This window comes from Mobula hypostoma, chromosome 1 (assembly GCF_963921235.1).
Source record: "Mobula hypostoma chromosome 1, sMobHyp1.1, whole genome shotgun sequence".
NCBI lineage: Eukaryota > Metazoa > Chordata > Chondrichthyes > Myliobatiformes > Myliobatidae > Mobula > Mobula hypostoma.
The window spans coordinates 194,390,646-194,414,397 of NC_086097.1; positions in this window are offsets into that span (position 1 = coordinate 194,390,646).

Genomic DNA, 23,752 nt, shown 5'->3' on the forward strand with positions numbered 1-23,752 from the left:
AGACTTCATGCCAGTTTCCTTAGTAAATACAGACGCAAAAAAACCTATTTAAGATCTCCCCCATTTCCTTTGGTTCCGCACATAGCTGACCACTCTGATGTTCAAGAGGACCAATTTTATCCCTTACAGTCCTTTTGCTCTTAATATACCTGTAAAAGCTCTTCGGATTATCCTTCACTTTGACTGCCAAGGCAACCTCATGTCTTCAAATATACTGTAAAGTTTAGAAAATCAACATCAGAGTCCTCTTGTGGGAAACAAACCCACTGAGTCTTTAATTACAGTCAATCTTGACCTGGAACATCTGTTTCCCTCTACATATGCTGCCTGACCCACCGAGTTCTGCTCGCAGCTTAGTTTTTTAACTCAGTCAGCTCTGTGAGACAGACATGTTGATTGCCAGCCCAACAACAGATGCTAGAAAAATATACAGATCTTTATTCCAAGATTTATGATGCAGAGAAAAAGGTTCAAATTTTTCCCTCAGCGCCTCCTTGAAAGATTGGAGCATCTCCACTGACACTTGGGAACATTCAGCCCACAGTCACTTAAACTGGGGAAGCTGCACTCAGGATTGTACTGAGGCCTTGTGTTCACACTTGGGGAAACTGTGAGAAGCTCAGCTTAAACAGCAGAAGGAGTGCAACTCCTCAACCCTGCTCCCACCCTCATCACTCACTTTCACTCTCTCCCACCCTCATCTCACTCAAACACATACACACAGCTGTCCTGTCCCATATGCAGAAATAACTGTAGTTCCCATATGGTCCCTAAGAATCACCTTAGAATCAGAGAGAAAGATCTGCTTCTCAATCCCAAGGGCTAAAGAAGAGAAAGGCAAACCAAGACTTGGTGTGCAGAGGACAGCTCCAATAATGTACATGAGGAAGGATGAGGCTGGAGCTTTTCCTGCACCATTGGCTTTGCGAATCATAACTTCCGGCTATGTTACTCTTGGAAGTCTTCTGAGCATTGCCCCATCTTGCTGAGAGATGGATGGAGTGAATTGCATATCACAGTTTGTACCTGTTCAGTACATCAATGTGATTGGCTGTAGAGCGACTGTGCCCTAGAGGGATTTAAGTATTATTGGTTGGAGAGCTGACACTTAAATGCCTAACATCTGCCCAGAGTTGAGTACCTTAAACATGCTCTAGAATGTAGTGTAGTGGAAAACTTTAGAGTGAAGTTAGGTAAAAACTCATAAAGAATTGTACTGGTAAAAACTCAAAGAATTGGTTGGCATTGTCAGGCTTGTTCCTGTTGTTCAGACCCCTGATTTCCCATGCTTGACATGGATTGGATATTAACAGCATTTACACGAATCAGTTTTCTGCAGGTAAGGTGTCAACTGAGTTTGCAGCCTTGTGTCTTCTGTATGGTTCATGTATATAAGTGATGTATTAAAACAAGTGACTAAGTTGAAGTTTACACCTCATGTGGTCAGTTTTTCTTAAAATTCTGCTTTGCTATTGACTTTATGCTGCAATTCAGCTGAGTGACACATACAAAAAAAGGCCCTGGTTTTTTAACTCATGGGTTTCAAGTCTTCATTATACAAGATGAATAACTAACTGTCCATGATATAACAACGAGCAACTTAATTGTGACACTATGTAGGAGGAGTATTTTATCAGTAAAAAGAAATAAGGGAATAGACAATGAATAATGATAGGACAGGCAACCAGAAGTTTGATCAGGAAAAAAACGTGTTTTGCAGTTTTTGAAAGGACAAAAGCAGGATGGATGGGAGCATAATTTACGATGAGTAACTGTACTGATGGAATTGTAGTTTCAATTTAGAAGAGTGAATTATTTTTTTCTTTTGCTTATTAGACTCCGAACTATTTTTAAAGTCGTGATTTCCAGCTTTTATCTCTTCCTTATAGTTTCCAGACTTAGAGTCTATTTTCTTGATATTTTGTTGAACTATTCACCAAAAATATTATAGTGACAAGGTTGCAAAACAGATTTCAGTGTAACCATTTCTTGTTTAATGAGCTGCCACGATTTTGTACAAAATGAGAGAGTTGGAGAGGTTTAAGTGACATTACTGTGACCACAAGGCTCAGCACGGAGGAGAGGAAAGTTTTGTGATTTTGTTAGCAGAACTAAGAATACAGAACAGCTGAAAGAAATGCTATTGTATAAACACTCAGCTGTTAATGCAAATATTTATTCAGAAAATCATGTGGCAGCAAGTCAATGCATAAACGCATGCAGATGCAGTCAAGATGTTCAGTGGATGTTCAGAGCAAACATAAGAATGGGGAAGAAAAGTTGACCTAAGTGACTTTGACCATGAAATGATTGTTGGAGCCAGCAGATTGATTTGAGTATCTCAGAAATTGCTGCTGTACTGCGATTCTCATGCATAAGTCTCTAGAGTTTACAGAGAGCAGTGCAAAAACCCCCCAAAAATCCAGTGAACAACAATTCCATGGGAAAAAAGCCCCTCTTAGTGAGAGAGGTCCATAAGACATGGGAGTAGAATTGGGCTATTCAGCTCATTGAGTCTGCTCAGCCAATCCATCATGGCTGATCCTGGAACCCACTCAACCCGATACACCTGCCTTCTCACCATATGCTTTGATGCCTTGACCGATCAGGAAGCTATCAACTTCCACCTTAAATATACCCACGGACTTGGCCTCCTCTGCAGTCTGTGGAAGGGCATTCCACAGATTTCCTACTCTCTGGCTAAAAAATTCCTCCTTACCTCTGTTCTAAAGGGTCACCCCTCAATTTTGAGGCTGTGCCCTCAAGTTCTGGATACCCTCACCATAGGAAACATCCTTTCAACATTCGGTAGGTTTCAATGTGATCCCCATGTATTCTTCTAAATTCCAGTAAGTATAGGCCCAAAGCTGTCAAATGCTCCTCATACGTTAATCCATTACAAATTACAAGATGAGAGGATTACAAATACCTGGGGATACGAATTGACAATAAACTGGACAGGTCAAAGAACACTGAGGCTGTCTACAAGAAGGGTCAGAGCCATCTCTATCTCCTGAGGAGACTGAGGTCCTTCAACATCTGTTGGACGATGCTGAGGATGTTCTACGAGTCTGCGGTGGCCAGTGCTATCATGTTTGCTGTTGTGTGCTGGGGCAGCAGGCTGAGGGTAGCAGACACCAACAGAATCAACAAACTCATTCGTAAGGCCAGTGATGTTGTGGGGATGGAACTGGACTCTTTGACGGTTGTGCCTGAAAAGAGAATGCTGTCCAAGTTGCATGCCATCTTGGACAATGTCTCCCATCCACTACATAATGTACTGGGTGGGCAAAGGAGTACATTCAGCCAGAGACTCATTCCACCGAGATGCAATACTGAGCGTTATAGGAAGTCATTCCTGCCTGTGGCCATCAAACTTTACAACTCCTCCCTTGGAGGGTCAGACACCCTGAGCCAATAGGCTGGTCCTGGACTTATTTCATAATTTCCTGGCATAATTTACATATTACTATTTAATTACTTATGGTTTTACATTTATATATTTATACTCTATTCTTGGTTGGGGCAACTGTAACGAAAATCAATTTCCCTCGGGATCAATAAAGTATGACTAAGACTATGACATTCATTCCTAGAATCATCCTCATGAATCTCCTCTGGACTCTCTCCAATGACAACACATCCTTTCTGAGATATGGGGCCCAAAACTGTTGACAATACTCCAAATACAGCATGACTAGTGACTTATAAAGGCTCAGCATTATCTCCTTGCTTTTATATTCTATTCCCCTTGAAATAAATGCCAATATTGCTTTTGCCTTCTTTACCACAGACTCCATCTGTAAGTTAACCTCTGGGAGTCTTGCACAAGGACTCATAAGTCCGCCTGCACCTCTGTTGTTTGAACCTTCTCCCCATTTAGTAAATAGTCCACAATATTGTTCCTTTTACTAAAATGCATTATCCTACATTTCCCAACACTGTATTCCAAGGTCAAAGAAGAATGATCAGACTGGTTCAACCTGATAGGACAACAAGGCCTTTGACAAGGTGCCACACATGAAACTGCATAACACGGTGCTACAGGAAAGATACTGGCATGGCTAGAGCACTGGGTGATTGGCAGGAGGCAATGTGGGAATAAAGGGAGCCTTTCTGGTTGGGCAAGTTTGTGGACGATACGAAGATAGCTGAAGAGGCAGGTAGTGTTGAGGAAGCTGAAAAGCAACAGAAGGATTTAGATGAATTATGAGAATGGGCAAAGAAGTGTCAGATGGAATACAATGTCGGGAAGTGTATAGTCCTGCACTTCGGTAGAAGAAATGAAAGTGTTGACTATTCTCTAAATGGAGAGAAAATTCAAAGATCTGAGGTGCAAAGGGACTTGGGGTCTTTGTGCAGGATTTCCTAAAGGTTAATTTGCAGGTTAGTCGGTGGTGAAGAAGGCAAATGCAATGTTAGCATTCCTTTCAAGACTAGAATATAAAAGCAAGGATGTAATGTTGATACTTTATAAAGCACTGGTGAGGCTCACAGCAGTTTTGGGCTCCTTATCTAAAAAAGGATGTGCTGACATTGGAGAGGGTTCAAAGGAAGTTCACGAAAATTATTCCAGGATTGAAAGGCTTATAATATGAGGAGCATTTGATGGCTCTGGGCCTGTACTCATTAGAGTTCAGAATAATGAGGTGTGACCTTATTGAAACCTATCAAGTGTTGAAAGGCCTCGATAGAGTGAATATGGAGATATTTTCTATGATGGGGGAGTCTAAGAGAGGAAGACACAGCCTCAGAATAGAGGGGCGCCCTTTCAGAATGGAGACAAGGTGGAATTTCTTTAGCCAGAGAGTGCTGAATCTGAGGAATTCATTGCCACAGGTGGCTATGGAGGCCAAGTCTTTATGTCTATTTAAGGCAGAGGTTGATAGATTCTCGATTAGTCGGGGCACAAAAGGATACAGGGAGAAGGCAGGGGACTGGGACTGAGGGGGAAAACGGATCAGCCATAGTGAAATGGTGCAGCAAACTCAAAGAGCCATATGACCTAATTCAGCTCCTGTATCTTATGACCTCGCGCGCAGAAGAGCATCTCAGAATGTACAACACATTGAACTTCAGCTGCAGAAGACCACAGACATACACTGTGGTCACTTTATTAGAGACAGGAGGTATCTCAGGCCAGCTTTCCTCTTTGGGTTTTTGAGAGTTACAGTATCATTGGTAAGTATTGGAAGAGTGCGTCCTATGACTTTCTTTTCTTGTTGCTCTTATCTCAGAAAACAGGAGCAGAAACAAAAATACAGGCTTGAACAACCACAGTCATCAGGACCTGAAAATCATCTCAAGTGTATCAGGTTTTCAGACGGCCCCTTAATTATCTAACATTTGGATAATCCCCTTTAATTATCCAACTTCTGGGTGTCCTGGAATTCCAAGATTCTGTAAGATATTCTCCAATGGACAATCATGGATACACCTTCCTGTTCACAGCCAAAAATGGTGAGAGGAAGCCTTGTGTAACAGTTCTCTGTCCTATTTAACCCCTGCTGGGTTTTGCAAATGAGCAGAAGTAAGGTAGAAGGTAATGTGTAGCAAGCAGAACATTTGATCCAGGCACCACACCCTCTGCCCCTCTCCTTCCTCCATAATCTGATGATGCTCTTAATGCACAATCTCCAGTGCACCTGATAACATTAAGGAAGCGTGACCCCAAAAGGCAGCAAATTCAAAGTTTTGTACATACCACGGTACTGAATTCCTCAGCCACAACAAGAAAGATATATCTTTATTATTTTAATCATATCCCTATTTTTTCCATTGTTTGGCAGTTGCAGAAGTTCAGTGAGAGTAATAGTTAAACAGAACCAATTAATGAATATGCAGCAGCTATCATTTAACTTCAGATAAACAAACCTCTAAAAAACGACAACAGCAAAGTGCACACTGAGATGTTCCCCTGAGAGAAGAAAAAGAAGTTCTAAAACTGGTTGAGCAATAAACATTAAATAATAATAGCTGGTAACTGCCAGAAGCTGCTTTTTAACACCTGATTGACTTATATTTGCAATCAACAACGATTAGCTCAAGATCCTTAAGGCCGGTTACGAGCAATCAGCATGGGTTTGTAACAACTTCTGCTACAATAGTGGTTTTGAAGTTTGCTGTTGCATTACAGTTATTCCCCAGTTATTTATAACCAGGCCTTCCCCAGGTTATAAATGCCTGACTTGTATTGGACCCATAAATATGAGCGAGCGTTTGGGAGGTTGGTGAGATGGATGTGCTACCTATTGTTGGTCTGCAGGCATCTTCTGTCATCTGGAAACAGCTTGTGGCTACATTTCTGATGTGTAAACTGTGAGGAAGGTAAACAGGTCCTCCTGTAATCTGGGGAGGATCTGTTGTCAGAAAGAGAATTGGCATATGTTGTTATGACTTTTTTTCTATTCTTTAGCCCGACCCTAAACTTTTTCCCCTGGATTTTGGAAGATATGCTTTGTGCAAATTCTCCAGTAGATCAGATAACATTCAGAAGTGAATGCTTTGTTAGCTTAATGAAGAGAACTAAAAAGGAGGGAGGAGAAGATGGCAGCATGATGTGGTGCGCGCGGCCTCTCTGGTGAATGATATCGGTATTTGTTAAGAAGGTACTGTGCACAATCCTGATTTGATGGAGACAGACGTGAGAAGCACGGAGGAACATCTGGAGAAACTTCTGAAATGCCTGGTTCGCTGCCGCTGCTACTGTGCGATCGAGAATCTCTGGAGGGGAAGGCCCCAAATCCTCAGCTTTGCCTGTTGCTGGCGGCTGGGGTTGGGGCTGGGGTCGAAGCGCTCGGCAAAGATGGTGCTTGGCGCTCGGTGTCGGAGGGCTGGTCGGAGGCTCAAAGTTTTCGGACAGGCTGAGAGTCGGACTGTGGTTGAGTGCTTCCAGGATGCTGCATCGGCAAGTTTGCGGTGCTGGAAGCTCATGGCAGGGAGAGTTTTCTTCCTTCTACCGTCTGCGTGAGATGATGGGACTTTCGAGAGATTTTGAGACTTTTTTTACCGTGCCCATTTCCTGTTATTTATCAAGTTACAGTATTGCTTGCACTGTTGTAACTATATGTTATAATTATGTGTTTTTTGTCAGTTTTTTAGTCCTGGTCTGTCTTGTGTTTCTGTGATATCACACTGGAGGAACATTGTATCATTTCTTAATGCATGCATTACTAAATGACAATTAAAGAGGACTGCGTGTCCTCATAATCTAATCTAATCTACAATGTTCTGTGCATTCAGTCGTTCAGCTGAAGAATGGATTGAAAGTACATGGATGGGAAGTCAGCAGCTGCAACTTGCAACTGACTTCCTCTCAAGTTGAACTCTTGTTGAATGTCAAGGTACAAATGCATTATAATCTTTGTCAAAGAACAATTACTACAATCTGATATATTTTCACATTCCCTTCCATGCTCATTGACTCATAGAAACGTACAGCACAGAAACAGGCCCATCAGCCCATCTATTCTGTGCTGAGCCATTTAAACTGTCTACTTCCATTGAAATATACTGAGGCCATAGCCCTCCATACCCCTACATTCATGTAGCTATACAAACTTCTCTGAAATTTTGAAATTGAGCTTGCATGCACCTCTTGTGCTGGCAGTTCATTCTACACTCCCACCACCCCCTGAGTGAAGTTTTCCCTCATGTTCCCCTTAAAATTTTCACCTTTCATCCTTAACCCATATCCTCCCACCCAATCTCAATGGAAAAGCCAGCTTGCATTTTCACTATCTATACCCCTCATAATTTTGTACATCTCTATCAAATCTCCTCTCAATCTTCGACGTTCCAAGGAGTAAAGTGCTAACCTATTCAATCTTTCCATATAAGGCAGGTCCCTAAATCAAAGAGAGCATGCAACAGGGATGATAGAAAGGACAGGCAGGAGATGAGGCATAATCACAGCCAGTGGGATGAGTTACAGTGCAATAGAGGTGTGGTGCAGTTAAAACAGAAAGCAAAAAATACTCAACTGGAAGTGTTGTATTTGAATGCACGCAGCATAAGAAATAAAATGGACAATCTTGAAATTCAGCTACAGATTGTCAAGTATGATGTTGTGGCCATCTCTGAAACTCTGACCCAGAGGATGGGCAAGGGGTATATTCAGAGGGACAGAGGGAGAAAAAGGAGAGTGAGAGAAAGAATGTGTGTATAAAAATAAGTTACAGATGGGGTACGAGGGGAAGGTGGGGCATTAGTGGAAGTTAAAGAAGTCGATGTTCATGCCATCAGGTTGGAGGCTACCCAGACGGAATATAAGGTGTTGTTCCTCCAACCTGAGTGTGGCTTCATCTTTACAGTAGAGGAGGCCGTGGATAGACATGTCAGAATGGGAATGGGATGTGGAATTAAAATGTGTGGTCACTGGGAGATCCTGCTTTCTCTGGTGGACAGAGCGTAGATGTTCAGCAAAGCGGTCTCCCAGTCTGCGCTGGGTCTCGCCAATATATAAAAGGCCACATCGGGAGCACCGGACGCAGTATATCACACCAGCCGACTCACAGGTGAAGTGTTGCCTCACCTGGAAGGACTGTTTGGGGCCCTGAATGGTGGTAAGGGAGGAAATGTAAGGGCATGCGTCGCACTTGTTCCGCTTACACGGATAAGTGCCAGGAAGGAGATCAGTGGGGAGGGATGGGGGGGACGAATGGACAAGGGAGTTGCGTAGGGAGCGATCCCTGCGGAATGCAGAGAGAGGCAGGGAGGGAAAGATGTGCTTAGTGGTGGGATCCCGTTGGAGGTGGCGGAAGTTACGGAGAATAATATGTTGGACCCGGAGGCTGGTGGGGTGGTAGGTGAGGACCAGGGGAACCCTATTCCTAGTGGGGTGGTGAGAGGATGGAGTGAGAGCAGATGTATGTGAAATGGGGGAGATGTGTTTAAGAGCAGAGTTGATAGTGGAGGAAGGGAAGCCCCTTTCTTTAAAAAAGGAAGACATCTCCCTTGTCCCAGAATGAAAAGCCTCATCCTGGGAGTAGATGCGGCGGAGACGGAGGAATTGCGAGAAGGGGGTGGCGTTTTTGCAAGAGACAGGGTGAGAAGAGGAATAGTCCAGATAGCTGTGAGAGTCAGTAGGCTTATAGTAGACATCAGTGGATAAGCTGTCTCCAGAGATAGAGACAGAAAAATCTAGAAAGGGGAGGGAGGTGTCGGAAATGGACCAGGTAAACGTGAGGGCAGGGTGAAAGTTGGAGGCAAAGTTAATAAAGTCAATGAGCTCTGCATGCATGCAGGAAGCAGCGCCAATGCAGTCGTCGATATAGCGAAGGAAAAGTGGGGGACAGATACCAGAATAGGCACGGAACATAGATTGTTCCACAAAGCCAACAAAAAGGCAGGCATAGCTAGGACCCATACGGGTGCCCATAGCTACACCTTTAGTATGGAGGAAGTGGGAGGAGCCAAAGGAGAAATTATTAAGAGTAAGGACTAATTCCGCTAGACGGAGCAGAGTGGAGGTAGAGGGGAACTGATTAGGTCTGGAATCCAAAAAGAAGCGTAGACCAGCCCTCTGACACCGAGCACCGAGCACCATCTCTGCCGAGCGCTTCGACCCCGGCCCTGGCAACAGGCAATAGGCAAAGCAGAGGATTTGGGGCCTTCCCCTCTGGAGATTCTGGATCGCACAGTAGCAGCGGCAGTGAAGCAGGCATTTCAGAAGTTTCTCTAAATGTTCCTCTGTGCTTCTCATGTCTGTCTCCATTAAATCAGGATTGTGCACGGTACCTACTTAACAAATACCAATATCACTTCGGAGTGGCAGCATTTAAGAAATGCTCTGAAAATAAGGAAGTGATATGACAGTGAGCCTGGTATCAGTAGTGGGAAAGTGATTGGAAGGTAGCCTGAGGAATTGGATAAATGAGTTTTGGGGAATATTCAGGACTGATTAGGGATAGTCGGCATGGCTCTGTGTGTGGTAGGTCGTGTCTAACCAATCTTATAGAGTTTTCAAGAAATTTTCCAGGAAAACAGATGAGGGCAAGGCAATGGATGTTGTCTACATGGATGTTAGCAGTATACTTGACAAGGCCACGAATGGGAGGTTGGTCAGGAAGGTTCAGTCGCTTGGTGTTCAAGATGAGGTAGTGGATTGAATAAGACATTGGCTTTATAGGAGAAACCTGAAATTGGTAGTAGATGGTTGCCTCTGATTGGATGCCTGTGACTAATGGCATGCTACAATGATCAGTGCTGGGTCTGTTGTTGTTTGTCATCTATATCAGTGATCTCGATGATAATGTGGTTGACTGGATAAGCAAATCTGCAGATGACACCAAGATTAGGGGTGTACTGGACAGAGAGAAAGACTATCAGCACTTGCAGTGGGATCTGGATCAGCTGGAAAAATTGACTGAAAAATGGCAGGTGGAACTTAATGCAGACAAGTGTGGCACTTTGGTAGGATCAACCAAGGTAAGGTAGGGTACAGAGAAGTGCTGTAGGACAAAGGTATGTGGGATTACAGGTCCGTCATTAATTGAATGTGGCAGCACAAGTAGATAGGGTCATAAAGAAAGCTCATGGCACATTGGTCTTTATAAATCAACGTATTGAGTGCAGGAGGTGGGTTGTTATGTTGAAATTGTATAAGACATTTGTGAGCCCTAATATTGAGTGTTGTGTTTAGTTTTGGTCACCTACCTACAGGAAAGATGTAAATGAAGTTAAAAAGTACAGAGAAAATTTATGAGGTTGTTGCTGGTTTTGGAGGACTTGAGTTATAATGAAAGTTTGAATAGTTTAGGACTTTATTCCTTGGAACGTAGAAGATTGAGATGAGATTTGATAGAGGTATGCAAAATTATGAGAGGTATAGATAGAGTAAATGCAAACAGGCTTTTTCCACTAAAGTTGGGTAAGACTAGAACTTGAGGTCATGGGTTAAGGGTGAAAAGTGAAAAGTTTAACAGGAACAAAGGGAAACTTCTTCACTCAAAGGTTTATGAGAGTATGGAATGAGCTATCAGTGTAAATGGTGCATGTGAGCTTGATTCAACGTTTAAGAGAAATTTGGATAGGTATATAGATAATAGGGGTATGGATGGTTATGGTCTGGGTGCAGATCAATGGAATTAGGCAGATTAAGTGGTTCGACATGGACTAGATTGGCTGTGCTGTACTTTTCTGTGACTCTATGTACAAATATTCCAACCACGATGCAATATTCATACAGAAGTCATAAACATAATTCAAATTTAGTAGCCCCAACCCTCTTAGCAATCAATCAAATCTTCAATATTCTCTCCTTAGCTTTTTGATCCTAATCCATGCAAACTGTACTAAGTAGCATGGTCCCTTGGTTTTATTATCATTTTAGCAGCTGGGTGTGAAAATCTTGTGAGAAACAAAGAGCTGCTTCTAAATCAGGAAGGGCAGACAAACTATTTCAGGCAATATGTTTTTATCTTAGCTTTGGGAGAAATTATTCATTTGTAACTTGCAGAAATATCAGTTTACGGATAGCTCTTAGAAATGAACCTTTATCTACCCTTAAGTACCTGTCCTTCCATGAATGGAATTAGGTCCTTCCTATTCAACTTGTTAAGGATTTTGTAGTTTTATATATTTTAATTGTATTTTCTTCAGCCTACTAATCAACCTGATCCTCAAAGATAAAATTATTTAGTACTGACAACATTTTCATAAATTATATTTGTTATCCTCCCTATTCCAGTACATTCTTCCTATAATATAGTGACCGATATTTCAATGGAACAAGGCTTTTTCGTCACCACCTCTACAACCTCAAAGAACAAAACCAAAAGGTCAACAGGAACATCAGCAAACACGAGGAATTCTGCAGATGCTGGAGATTCAAGCAACACACATCAAAGTTGCTGTTGAGGGTCCCGGCCTGAAAAGGCGACTGTTCCTCTTCCTAGAGATGCTGCCTGACCTGCTGCGTTCACCAGCAACTTTGATGTGTGTTGCAGGAACATCAGCATCTCCTTCTTCTTTTCCAATACTTTTCACATTGTTTGTTAATGATTTAGATAATAGAATTGATGACTTTGTGACAAAGTTTGTGGATGATATGAAAATAGGCAGAGGAGAAGGTAGTGCTGAGAAAGGAATATGATAAGGACTTAGACAAATTGGAAGAATGGTCAAAAGGTGGCAGATGGAATATAGTGTTGGGAATTGTATGAAAATGCACTGCAGTAAAAGGAACAATAGTGCAGACTATTATCAAAGTGGGGAGAAGGTTCAAACTTCAGTGGTGCAGAGGGACTTAAGAGTTCTCGTGCAAGATTCCCAGAAGGTTGATTTATAGGTTGTCTATGGTAAAGAAGGCAAATGCAATGTTGGCATTTATTTCAAGGGAAATAGAATATAAAAGCAAGGAGGTAATGCTGAGCCTTTATAAGACACTAGTCAGACTGCATTTAGAGTATAGTCTACAGTTTTGGGCCCCATATCTCAGGAAGAATAAGTTGTCATTGGAGAGAATCCAGTGGAGGTTCACAAGGATGATTCCGGGAATAAAGGGGTTAATATATGAGGAACGTTTGGCAGCTTTGGACCTGTATTCACTGGAACTTAGAAGAATGCGAGGGGATCTCATTGAAACCTACTGAATGTTGAAAGGACTAGATACAATGATGTTTCCTATGGTGAGAGTATCCAGAACTAGAGGGCAGAGCCTCAAGATTGAGGGGTGACCCTTTAGAATAGAGGTATGGAAGAATTTCTTTTAACCAAAGAGTAGTAAATCTGTGGAATTCTCTGCCACAGACTGCGGCAGAGGCCAAGTCCATGGATATACTTAAGGCAGAAGTTGATAGTTTCCTGATCGATCAGGGTATCAACGAATATGGCGAGAAGGCAGGTGTATGGGGTTGTGTGGGATCCGGGATCAGCCATGATGGAACAGCGGAGCAGAGTCGATGGGATGAATGGCCTAATACTGCTCCTATGTCTTGTGGTCTTATGGTCTCTTCCAAAGCATACATACTGACTTGGAAATAGATCACCAATTCTTTGCTGTTACTGTGTTGAAATCCTGGAATTTTCCACATAATAGCACTGAAAAGATCAATAATAGATGAAGAAGCAAAACATCATCACCTTTTCAACAATTAAAGATGGAGTTTCAAATGCTGGTCTTGTCAGAGATGTCCATGCTTCATGAAAGTATAAAGGAGTGCACTTTGGCATATTTATAACATATCTCGGTCATGCATTCTGAATGATTGAAAACAGGAACTGTTTTACAATATTTGAATAAATATTAAATAATGTACATTTTACAGCCACAGTTCTTTCAAAGTACTTTAATTATCTGAATCTGTGCATTCAAAGCCTTGGGAATAATTAACTCTCAATCTTTAAAATATGCTCATTGTAGGATTCAAACTCTTGGGAATGCTTCGTCTTGACACCTGTGTAAAATTAGAAATGATCCAATCTCCAACAATGATATTTCCAAAGAGTGACAAAGACAAAATTGTCTCCCCCGCCATTTGAATAACTGAATAATTTCTATCAACTATGTATATTGCTTTGTGAAGATACTTTGAGAAATTGATGGTGGTTTAAGATGGCACTGATGAAACACAGCAAACAAAACTATCAGTTACTGTATTCATCACACCCTTTCTTGGAAACGATCACTGCAATCAATAGCCTGTAACTTTTTGAGCTTTTGAGCTGCCTGAGTACCTGGTATTTTTGGAGTGTCAATTGAAATCTTGAAGATACAGGATGGTTGCTGCTTGGCAGGTATGGGCTGAATTGAGGTGGTACGACCCAGGCCTGAGAGTGAGGAATGACTCACTGTTTGGCTGATTTAAGCACCGGGCCAGATGGGAAAGGTTGGGTATGGGTTGAATTGAGCTGGCGGATCCCAGGACTGAGAGTGAAGAAAGATCTGTTGTTTGGCTGATTTAAGTGCTGGGCCAGACTTGAAAAGTTGGATACAGGCTGAATAGCGGTGGCAGGTCTGAGCCCAAGGGGATAACCAAGTGGTAGGGCCTGGGTAGGAATGATCCGAAGTTTGGCTGATTTAAGTGCTGGGCCAGATTGAAAAGGTTAGGGTGTCAGGGCTGGAGGAGAGGGATGTGCCCATGTTTTCTTGTTGCTTGGCTAGATTGACTCGTCTTTGCGCTGAACTGAGGCTGTGGCCTTCAACTAATGGGCTCCTGGGCCAGCTGTAGTGGTGACTGTCTTCATGGCTGTCATCACTTTTGTGAACAACACACATAAAAGTTGCTGGTGAATGCAGCAGGTCAGGCAGCATCTGTAGGAAGAGGTGCAGTTGACTTTTCAGGTCGAGACCCTTCGTCAGGACTAACTGAAGGAAGAGTGAGTAAGGGATTTTTGTGAACTTCAGTTCTGAATGTTTATTGTTTGCACAACTTGTTTTTTTCCTGCACATTGGGTGTTTGACTGTCTTCTTTGTTAATGGGTTCTGTTGGGTTTCTTTGTTTTGTGGCTGGCTGTAAGGAGACAAATCTTAAAGTTCAGAGTTCAAAGCTGATAGTACGTTTATTATCAAATTATGTATAGTTTATACAAACTTGACGTTCATCTCCTTCCAGGCAGTCGCAAAACAAAAAAAAAACCCAACAGAATCCATTAAAATAAAAGACGACAGTCAAACACCCAATGTGCAGAGAATAAAACAAATTGTTCAAACAGTAAAAGTAGAGAAAGAGCATTCAGAACTGAAGTTCACAAAAAGTGAGTACAGACATGAAGCCAGGCATCAGGAGGCCATTAGTTGCAGACCACAGCCTCAGTTCAGTGCAGAGACGAGTGAAGCTCCTGAAGCAGTGAGCTGAACCTGCTCATCCCTCGACTCTGGCCCTGACACCCTGACCTTTTTAGCTGTCTAAACCTCAGCTCATTCCTTGCCCTTGGACTCGAACCCTGCTGCTTGGACCCAATACCTGCCTGTTTGATTTAACTTGTAACTGATCTTTCCAATTCAGCTCGCTGCTTAAATCTTTCAGATCTTGGGTCACTCCTTGTTCTTGGGCCCGGGCTCTGCCTCACCACAGTTCTGCCATGGTTCTGCTTCCAAATCTGTTCTAGCAACGGCCATACACTGTTTCATTCCATGCTGTCAGGCCCAGACACTGCCACCTCGATGCAACCCATACATGCCACGCCGTAACCATCTGCACCCTCAAGACTTCAGTTCGCACCGCAAAAATGCCAGATTTTAGAGGCATTTCAAAAGCTCAACTCTGACAGGGAAGTTACAGGCTATTGTTTGCAGTGATCATTTACCAGAAGCAGTATGATTAGTAAAGTATTTAGTTGTTTTGTTTGCCACCAGCAAGTAGTTGCTGAACTTCACCAGTACCATCAATATTTATTACCAATGTATGTATATAGTATACATACTTTGATAATAAATATACTTTCAACTTTAAAACAAAGATCTAATAAGAAAGCAAATTATTACATTAAAAATGAATTTGAAATCTGTCAAAGATATTTACAAGTTACTGTTGTGTAAATGCTTCTTATTTTCTCTTTGGGAGATACTTCCCCGGCAGTTTCAGAATGAGAATCTCTAGTTGATTATTGAAATTAAATAGTCGTCTTCTTGTAAGACATTTCACAAAATAACTTTTATTTATTTACTTATTTACAAATGTAGCCCTTCCAGCCCCTCAAGCTGTGGCATTCGGCAACCCCTGATTTCACCTTAGCCTAATCACGGGATAATTTACAATGACCAATTAACCAGCAAACTGGTATGTCTTTGGACTGTGGGAAGAAACCAGAGCACCCAGAGAAAACCCACGCATTCCATGGGGAGGATGTCCTTACAGAGACAGTGTTGTGCTAATCGCCATGCTACTGTGGTACCCATGGTTTTCTTGTAAACAATTAACTTATCTCAAAAGTGCTTTGGCTTACAGAAATATTTAGGAAGCATCTGACTCATCTCTCATTTCTTGTCCTTGAATTAGACAGTAGGTACACTAATTTCAATGCAGTGAAAATCCAAGCTAATATTTTGCTTTAATACCCTTTCTCAGAATGTACTTTAGTCAGAAGGTGGCGGGTCAGTGAGAGAAGAGCTTTGCATTTGGAGAATTGGCTTGATTTGCTTTTCCACTTGGGTTCTGGTGAACTCTTCATCTTAGCCTTGAATTTCTTCTTCTACTCTCCATTTTGTATGCTTAATATTCTTGTATCCATTTTCAAATGTTCCTATTCTAGTTTATTTAACCACTCTCTTGCACTTTGCTCTTTAAATTTGTATTTCTGCTCTCCTTTAAATCTCCTTTACAATTATCCAGCCTCTTTTCATGTCTCAGAAACAGCAAACCAGTGAACCTCTTTGCAAACAACCACCTGGAGAAATCCAGTGCTCAGGGTAGACCAACTCAGTACAGATGAGCTATGATCTTACCGAATAGCAGAACGGTACAAAGGGCTGTATATCATGTTACTCCTTGGTTCTTGTATTCTTATCTAATCTGTGTTCAAGGGGACTGTGAATATTAGGGTGCAGTTCCATTTCTCCAGACTCTATTTTTCCATTTAACTGTAGCTATGTGTGATGTCTCATTCAGATCAACTCCAAGATCCCTAATGCTTGTTTTGATCCATAACTTTTCTTTCTTTCGTTCAACCCAAATGTAAGTGATCTCTGCATTCAATGTTAATGGAAAGATTACCTCTTACAAAAAATGATGGGCTTTCGAATGGAAGTTTAATTTAAAGAATGAATATAAGAGGATTGCGTGTAATTTTGGATATTGCATCCAATAAATTATTTTAAAATGATCCTCTAACGACTTCTTATTTTTCTTACATGTGGTTGTCATTGTCAGGACCAACGTTAGTTATCTTCCTCTAATTATCCCTAAGCAGCTGCATTTCTTGTGGTGGAGGAAGTCGAACAGTGACATGCTGTAGGGAACTTCAAGGGCTAGACTCAGTTACAATGTCAAAATGGCAATGTACTTCTCAGTCAAGACAGTGTGTAGCTTTGAAAAGAACCTGCAGCTTGTGGTTTTTCCTTGGTGCTCATTTCCCTTGACGTTTTTGGTGTAGAAGTTGCAGGTTTGGGAAGTGATGTCAGAGCTAGTAACCGCAGAACATTTTATGAACAATACACACTGTGATAGAGTGAGAATATTTAGGGTGGTACATGGAGAGGTAATCACATGGCTAGTGGAAGCTTCTTGAGTTTTTTGAAGCTTCACTTATCCAGGCAAGTGGGGGTGGGGGGAGGTGGAATCCTGTCTTGTGCTTTATAGATGCTATCAGGAAGTGTATAATTTGCCTGTAGTATATATTGTTTTTCTTGTTCTTGTAGATGGTCTATTTGAGTTTCTATTAGTGGTGACCCCCACAAATGTTAGTGATATAGGATTTGGCTATTCAGCTAAGTAAATACCATTGAATAGAAATGATAGGTCATTATTCTCAGTCTTCTTGGAGCTGGCGTTGTCTGGCACTTGTGCCGTGAATGCTATTATTTTTAGAAGCATTATATCAGTGACTGAAGAATGTTTTGTTGAATTCAAGCATGGATTGCTTCATACGTATGAATGGAATCAAAATCAGCAATGATTATCTGCACTTATCACTTAATCAGAATCAGGTTTATTATCACTGGCATGTGACATGAAATTTGTTAACTTAGTAGCAGCAGTTCAATGCAATACATTACATAGAAGAAAAAAAAATAATAAATAAATAAGTAATCTTTTTCAGTATACTTTATACAATATACGTATATTGAATAGATTAAAAATTGTGCAAAAAAAAGAGATAACATATATTTAAAAAAAAAAGCGAGGTTGTGTCCAAGGGTTCAATGTCCATCGGAATCAGATGGCAGAGGGGAAGAAGCTATTCCTGAATCGCTGAGTGTGTGCCTTCAGGCTTCTGTACCTCCTATCTGATGGTAACAGTGAGAAAAGGGCATGCCCTCGGTGCTGGACGTCCCTAATAATGGATGCTGCTCCTTGAGGATGTCCTGGGTACTTTGTAGGCTAGTACCCAAGATGGAGCTGACTAAATTTACAACCCTCTGCAGCTTCTTTTGGTTCTGTGCAGTAGCCCCCCCACCCCGCCCCCCCATACCACACAGTGATGTAGTCTGTCAGAATGCTCTCCACGCTACATCTATTGAAGTTTTTGAATATACTTGTTGACATATCAAATGTCTTCAAACTCCTAATAAAGTATAGCTGCTGTCTTGCCTTCTTTATAACTGCATTGATATGTTGGGACCAGGTTAGATCCTCAGAGATCTTGACACCCAGGAATTTGTAACTGCTCATTCTCTCTACTTCTGATGAGGATTGGTATGTGTTCCTTCATCTTACCCTTCCTGAAGTCCACAATCAGCTCTTTCGTCTTACTGACGTTGAGTGCCAGGTTGTTGTTGTGGCACCACTCCACTAGTTGGCATATCTCACTCCTGTACATCCTCTCATCACCACCTGAGATTCTATCAACAATGGTTGCATCATCAGCAAATTTATAGTTGCTGTTTGAGCTATGCCTAGCCACACAGTCACGTGTATGTAGAGAGTAGAACAGTGGGCTAAGCACACACCCCTGAGGTACACCAGTGTTAATCGTCAGCGAGGAGGAGATGTTATTACCAATCCACACAGATTGTGGTGTTCTGGTTAGGAAGTCGAGGATCCAATTGCAGAGGGAGGTACAGAGGCCCAGGATCTGCAATTTCTCAATCAGGATTGTGGGAATGATGGTATTAAGTGGTGAGCTATAGTCGATGAACAGCATCCTGACATTGTTGTTTGTGGAGAGCCATTTAGAATGCTCTACCATTAACCTATTGTGGCGATAGGCAAATTGCAATGTGCCCAGGTCCTTGCTGAGGCAGGAGTTCAGTCTAGTCATGACCAACCTCTCAAAGCATTTCATCACTGTAGATCTGATTGCTATTAGGTGATAGTCATTAAGGCAGCTCACATTATTCTTAGGCAGTGGTATAATTGTTGTCTTTTTGAAGCAAGTGGGCACTTCCACCCATAGCAGTGAGAGGTTGAAAATGTCCTTGAATACTCCCGCCAGTTGGTTGGCACAGGTTTTCAGGGCCTTACCAGGCACTCCATCGGGACCTTCTGCCTTGGGAGGGTTCACTCTCTTTAAAGACAGTCTAACTTTGGCCTCTGAGTCAAAGATCACAGCGTCATCCGGTGCAGCAGGGATCTACACAGCTGTAGTTGTATTCTCCCTTTCAAAGCAGGCATAGAAGGCATTGATTGCCATTCATGCTATTGGGTTTCGCTTTGTAGGAAAAAAATGTCTTGCAAGCCCTGCCAGAGTTGTTGTGCATCCAGTGTTACCTCCAACTTTTTCAAAATTGTCTCTTCACCCTTGAAATAGCCCTCTGCAAATCATACCTAGTTTTCTGGTACAAGTCTGGATTGCCAGACTTGAATTAGAACATAGAACGTAGATGGCAGTGCGTTTGGATGCAATGGCTTCTACAGGGCCAACCAAAGGTGTGATTGTCTTTTTAAAAGCTGTTTTTGGATTACAAGACCCTTCTGTATATTAAGAAATTTAAGTAATGCAGGTCTACCCCATCAGTGAGTTACTCATAGGCAGAGAAACTGAAGGAGCTGGACAGTTCAGATCATGCTGCTGCCTACCTCAATGAGGTGCTGAAGGAGTTGGTGTGCGAAGGCGTTGTGTAGTCTAATAGTGAGTAATCATCTTAGTCACTTTTCCTCTGATTGCAATACCCTTTTGGACACCGTTAATGAAAAATACTGCAAGTCTGGTCCACAGGTTTATAGGCAGCCGGCAGGAGTGAATGGCGGGTGAGCTGTGTGCCCTCGATCATAGTGAGGATGAGGCCTCAAGCTGCGGTGATGCCTCTTATGCCTGTTTCCCGCCACCCAGGAGAGAGGTGAAGTTGGTGCGTTCCACTGGAGTTGGGGGGGGGGTGTGGTGAGGGGGGGAGCGGCAAGGTGGGGGCGGCGGGAGGGGGTGGCTGGTGGTGATGTGGTGCCGCATCCAAGCTACGGTCAATGCTGCCCTCTAGTGTTCACTCAGCAAAAGACGACTCACAATGTGTTCGACAGCAGACTGCTGTAAAGTTCATGGACTCAGGGTCTTGGACTATATTTTTTTGTGTGACAGTATTTTACTGATATCTTGTATGTGCTTGTTATCTTACAGTATATGTACTCCAGTATATGTGCCTTGAGCAGTGTATGTCTGTTGGCACTGTGTTTTGCACCCTGGCCTTAGAATAACACTGTTTCCTTTGACTGTGTATTCATGTCTATTCATATATGGCTGAATGACAATTAAACTTGAACTTGAACAGTACAGCTCAGGAACAGGCCTTTTGGCCCATAATGTTGTGCCGAACCAATTAAATTAGTAATCAAATGGCTAACAAAACTAATCTCTTCTGCCTAAATAATGCCAATATCTATTAATTTTCCTTGCATTCCTGTGCCTATCTAAAAGTTTCTTAAAAGTCTCCAATGTTTCTTCCTCTACCACCACCCCAGCAGCACATTGCAGGCACCCAACACTCTCTGTGTAAAAACCTTGTCCCTCACAACTCCTTTGAATTTAACCCCTCTAACTTTAAATGCATGCCCTCTGGTTTTACACATTTCAACTACTGGAAAAATATATTGTCTATCTACTCTATGTATGCCTCTCATTATTTCCTAAACTTCTATCAGATCTCCGCCCAGCTTCCGCTGCTCCAGAGAAAATGACACATGTCTGTCCAACCTCCAATTATAGCAAACACAAAATAACCTGCAGATGCTGGGGTCAAAGCAACACTCACAACATGCTGGAGGAACTCAGCAGGTCGGGCAGCATCCGTGGACAAGATCGGTCGACGTTTCAGGCCGGACGAAGGGTTCCGGTCTGAAACGTTGACCGATCTTTTCCATGGATGCTGCCCGACCTGCTGAGTTCCTCCCATTATAGCACATGCCCTCTAATCCATACAGCATCTTGGTAAACCTCTTCTGCACTCTTTCCGAGCCTTGATATTTTTTCTATAATAGCATGACCAGAACTGTATATAATACTACAGATGTGGCCTAACCAGAGTTTTGAACTAAATGCCTCGACTAAAAAATGCAAGCATGCCATTTGCCTTCTTAACAACCCTATCAACCTGTGTAGACACAGGGATCTATGAACTTGGATCTCAAGATCTCACTGCTCATCAACACTGTTAAGGATCTTGTCCTTGACAGTGTACTGTCTCTTTACGTTTGGCCTATTAAGGTGCAACACTTCATATTTGGCCGGGTTAAACTCTTATCCTGTTGTATTATTTGCAATCATCTATGCTATCCCCAACACCACCGATCTTCGTATCACCCGCACACTTCCTAACCGAACTATGTACATTTTCATCCAGATCATTTAAATACATCGCAAGCAGCAGAAGTCCCTGTACAGATCCATGCGGAACAACACTTATTTCAGGCCTCCAACTAGAAAAGTTCCTTTGACTTCCACCCTTTGTCTTCTATGGGCAAGTGAGTTCTGAACCCTAATGGCAAATTCACTTCTGATCCCCTGCATCTTAATCATCTGAATGAGTTTCCACTGAGGGACCTTGTCAAATATCTTACTAAAATCCATGTAGAGAACATCTACAGCTCTACTGTCATCAATCACCCTTGTCATCTTGCCAAAAAACTCAAGCAGGTTAGTAAGACACAACTTGTCTTGTACAAAACCATTCCGGCTTTCCCTAATTAGTTCATGGTTTTCCAAATGTTCCTAAATCCTATCCCTAAGAATTTGCTCCAGTAGAGATCTCTCCAGTTCTTTCCCTACCACTGACATGAGACTCACCGGTTTATAGTTTCAAGATTATTCCTGGTTACCTTCTTGAATAATGGAACAAACTTAACCATTTGCTAGTCCTTTGGGACCTTACCTTAGCTAGAAAGGATGTAAAGATATTGGCAAAGGTCCCAGCAATCTCTTCTCTTGCCTTCCTCAGTAACTTGAATTATATCCCATCAGGCCCTGGGGACTTACCTACTTTAAAGCTCTTTGAAAGACCCAACACTACCTCCTCCTTTACCTTGAAATGCTGTAGTATATCAATATGCTCAGCACTGATCACCCTATCCTTCACATTCTTCTCCTAGGTAAATACTGATGTTACGTACTTATTAAGGACCTCACCCACATCAAGTCCAAGTTCAATTTCAAGTTTAATTTTCATTCAAAAATATTGAATTGAATTGACTTTATTACTTACATCCTTCATATACATGAGTAAAAATCTTTATGTTATGTCTCCATCTAAACGTGCAATGTGCAATTTATAGTAATTTATAATAAATAGTATGTACAACAGAATAGTTATAAATAACGTAGAAATACAGTTGTGTCAGCATGAATTAAGCAATCTAATGGCCTGATGGAAGAGGCTATCCCAGAGCCTGTTGGTCCTGGCTTTTATGCTGTGGTACTGTTTCTTGTATGGTAGCATCTGGATGTGGTTGGGGTGACTTAGGTCCCGAATGATCCTTTGGGCCCTTTTTACACACCTGTCTTTGTAAATGTCCTGAAGTTCCCATCTACAGATCTGTTGGGTTATCCGTACGACTCTCTGCAGAGTCCTGCGATTGAGGGAAGTACAGTTGCCATACCAGGCAGTGATGCATCCAGTCAGGATGCTCTCAATTGTGCCCCTATAGAAAGTTCTTAGGATTTGGGGGCCCATACCAAACTTCTTCAACCATCTGAGATGAAAGAGGCGGTGTTGTGCCTTTTTCACCACACAGCCTGTATCTACAGACCATGTGAGATCCTCGGTGATGTTTATGCTGAGCAACTTAAACCTGTTCGCCCTCTCAACCCCAGTTCCTTTGATATCAATAGGGGCTATATAATGTCAATATATCAATACAGCCAAATGAAACAGCATTTCTCTGGGGCCATGGTGCAAAACACATTGCCAATAGCACCCAGCACACAGCATATAACACATCCTCTGCATCAAAGCATATTTACACCCTTTTATCCTTGAGTGGTCCTACCCTCTCCCTAGTTCTCCTCATACTCTGTATGCATGTATAGAGTGCCTTAGAATTCTCTTTAATCCTACTTGTCAAGGACTTTTCATAGCCCCTCCTTGCTTTCCTAATTCCCTTCTTGAGTTCCTTTCTGACTTCCTTTCTGTCTCCTCTTCCCCCTCGGGGGTGGGCGTTATTCCAGAGTACATTCTTAGCTTCCACTGAGGACCCTCTGCCTGTGCACTGGGCCACTTATTTGCCAGGGAGGTAAGGGATGATGCCAGCTCAGGACCCTCACTCTTCACTGGGGGATGGGGACTAATTAAACTTTCCAAATCTGACCACTCTTTCCCCTCATTCATCAGAAATGATAGAACCCCATCTCTGAAATCTCCGTCTCCAGTTGCGGGCAACTCAGCTTGTGACCTGGCCTGCTGGGCTCACCTCTCTTCCTCCCTGACAGTAGGGACAGGCCATGGCCCCACCTCACCTGGGTCACCAATAGACACTGGCGGTCTCAGCGCTAGTCTGAATTAAAACAAGGTCTGAGCCCACCATTTTATCAAACCTTCATGCTACGATTTCAACTTTGCCAACAGCTTTAACCGTACTCAAATATCGAATTAACAATTCATCTGGGGTACGAATATCCACCCCACTCAAAAAAAGGGGCCAAATTCAAGGAAAAGTCAAAAGTTCACGCTGGAGCTCACTCAGTAGTCATTCTTCCATCAGCAGTCTCCTCCGAGCATTACCGACCACCG